Below are 3,291 nucleotides of genomic sequence, written 5' to 3'. Positions count from 1 at the left end.
TCAACAACAGCAACACAACACCTGCTCCTCCCAAAAAGAATAGGCAGAGTGGAAATAAAATCAGCTCCTAAAGAAGGGAAATAGAAGAAAACCTATCTCTCCAATCATCAAAGCATGCCCGAGATCGACACTAAATTAAGCAAGTAAAAGGGACATATTCTCTCAGACCCAATTTCGGTTGGGTGCCCAGTTACGTATACAAAAAAGTCTAAAAGGAACAATCTTTAATAATGCTTAAGAATTAAAAGGCATTCAGTATACACAGTACCCTCTACTGGGAGAAACCTCCTCCGAAAGACCTAAACGTATAACAAAAGAGGCAGAGACTGAATTGGACAGGACTCTGGACGAGGAGGGAGGAAGGAGGAAGCAGGAAGGAGGGAGGAGGGAGTCGAACAGAGAATGGATACTTGAAAGTTGAAAGTTAATACCTACGAAGAAGTGTGGAAGAGGAAAAAAGCTTCGTGGCCTGTAGAGGGTTGACTGTAGACTCTAACTTTTAAATAAAATCCGCGTGGCAATGAATATCCAAGCGGCTCCACGTGGTAGTTTAGATGGGACCTAAATTCTGTAATTTTTTTTTTTTTTTAAGATTCAAATTTTATAGACAATTGGATCTCAATGAAAATTACGAAAACATGCATAAATCAGTCTGGCCACGGGGTTTCTGAATCAGCATGGGTCAATGAGAGCAAACACAAGGGTACATACGAGGATGATTTTTTATTTTTTTTTAATTTTATTAGGAGTGAGATGGTAAATTTGCATACTCATATGTCTAGGTGCAAAAGCTACGTAATCAAACAATCTTTTAAAATTGAAAATTTTTTGTTTTTCAATACACAATTGGACAAATATTTGATCAATAATATTCTCTAGATATCTAATAGTCAGAACTGCCACATCATTTATACACAAGACAAAAATGAAACATTTATTGAGCGATTTCTTTCAAGTTTAGATGAATCTTTTAAAATACTGGGAAAATTTTAGTTGAGCTAGTAGGGCCTAAGCTAGCATTTCTATGTCCATCTTTTTCCTCCTCATGTGAAATGACTTTGTTGCCTTTTATGTATAATACCATTTTATTGTACCTCATTAATGTCTTCCTTATGTCACTCGCTTACAAAATCCTCTCCCAAAAATATAATATTGATCCAAAAAAGTAAATAATTAAAGGATTACTTTGTGACCCTTATGTGTTGCAATGTTTCAAACTCTCACATTCCAAACATGATTTTTCAGGAAAAAAGGTCCCCCTATCCTTGTGTGGAGGTTCTTTTGATATCATATTTTTTTATTAGGATAATTTACAATGCCACCCCCTGAAGAATGCCAATATTAGAGGGACACCCCCTCTCTTTCACCAAATTGGACTCGGACCCCCTAACGTCAGTCAGCTTAACAGAATGCTTTGAAATGACGTTTTTTCCCTTATGAATAAAAACTAATAAATTAGATATTTTCATTATCCTAAAAATACCCCTCCTTACCCTTTTATCTTTCCTTCTCTCCTCTTCTCCATGCATGCGATCAAGGGTAAGACGAGTTACAACCGAGATGGAGAGGATAGTCGCACAAGATAAAAGGACCTCTCACACCACCTCCACCCCTTAATGCACGACTTTCGATTTCGTCAAAACCACCTCCTGCACTTAATCATAGCATAAAGGAAGCAAAGTCTCCATCAAGAGAGAATGGATCTGGTAAGACCAAGCTGAAGCCTTTGCAGTGGGACAAGGTTACCACTAATGTGGATCATTCCATAGTGTGGCACAAGATAAACAATGGTTCATTCAGGTATCGCCCCTTCAATTTCATCCCCTGTTCTTGCTATAACTCAAATGTCAAGAAATCAGCCAAAATCGACTATGATGCCTTGGTCAAGCTGGGCCCTGTTCTTGAAGCTCGGGTGGATGAGATTCGACAATTCTTGGGGCGCTTCAACATGCGTGAGGGAGGAAGGGTTTGTGAGAGACATAGAATTCTTAGTGGCTGCATAAGAGGAGCAAACAAGGGTTATGGAGCTTGTGAAAAAGACAATGCAGTATTACCAATCAAGAGCTTCCAAGGCTAAAGATGCTCCTCCACTCCAACTATTTGAGATAGTTAAAGACTTCTTGGATATGGTGGATCAAGCATGCGTCGATATCGCTCAGAATCAGCAGAAGAAGGAGGCAAGTGCAGGATCATCTTCACCGGCATCACCGGCAAAAAGGGTTCCTGTGAAATTCCCAAACTTGCCGGAGCATTTCTTGTTAGGCAAGTCAAGTCCGAGGGGCTCGAGCTCGTCTTCTAGTGATTTAGATGGTGGTGGTTCCTAAATCCTGAGATAAGCCTTGGACTGAAGGGATTTGATCAAAATTCTCCCCACTGTAGACGTCTTCGCCGGAAGGGGTTGCAGTTGCTGATCTGAAAGTTCCTATCAATCTTCTACTCCGACATTCTTCTCCTACTCAGTAACTCGATTTTGGAAATAAAACCATTAAGAGCAATTTCGATACTCCCTTATTTTGAAGGCAAAATGGTATCTAGAAAAAATATTAACTACTGACGTCAGCATTCTTGGTATATTTTGTAACGCTGACTGACAGCAGGAGGTCTAAGTCCAAATTGGTGAAAGAGAGGGGGTGTCTCTCTAATATTAACATTCTCCAGGGGGTAGCGTTGTAAATTATCCTTTTTATTACTATTTTTTCTTATATATGTTCTAAAATATACGAGCCTTGTATGGATGATTCCTTTTTAAAGACACCAATTGGTATTGTGTAGATTTCTCCCGACATTGACAGCGTGAAAAACCCTCTCTCATAATTTAGTTAGAGGATGAGTGCAAGGCCTTTTCTAGCCTCTTTCAGAGTATTATTATTTCTTAGTAGGGTAGCACAAATACTCCTTATTTCACTACTATTTATGCATTCACAGTGCAAGACTTCAATACCTTACACCCTCACCCGAAGTAGGACAACATGTCCTCCAACAATTGCTACTAGCTAGCAAGACACATAGGAGTTGGAATATTGTGTATTAATGAACTGTTTCAGTCCAATCTAAATCTACCATGTGGCAAAACAAGGTATTGAAAAAACATTTAAAGTTACTAAGAGACTAAAATGAAGTGCATGTCATAGATAAAATGCCATGCTTATATATGAGAAGATTTTTTGACGTTTGAAATAAAATTTAACACGTGGTTAATTCATGTTTTCTTTTAAACATCTAATTGTTGTAATTTCTAACCCATCCTTCTATATAAAAAAATAAAAAAAATAAAAAAAAAGGAAAAAGAAA

The sequence above is a fragment of the Macadamia integrifolia genome, chromosome 9 (assembly GCF_013358625.1).
Source record: "Macadamia integrifolia cultivar HAES 741 chromosome 9, SCU_Mint_v3, whole genome shotgun sequence".
NCBI classification, from domain to species: domain Eukaryota; kingdom Viridiplantae; phylum Streptophyta; class Magnoliopsida; order Proteales; family Proteaceae; genus Macadamia; species Macadamia integrifolia.
This window is presented reverse-complemented; position numbering follows the sequence as displayed.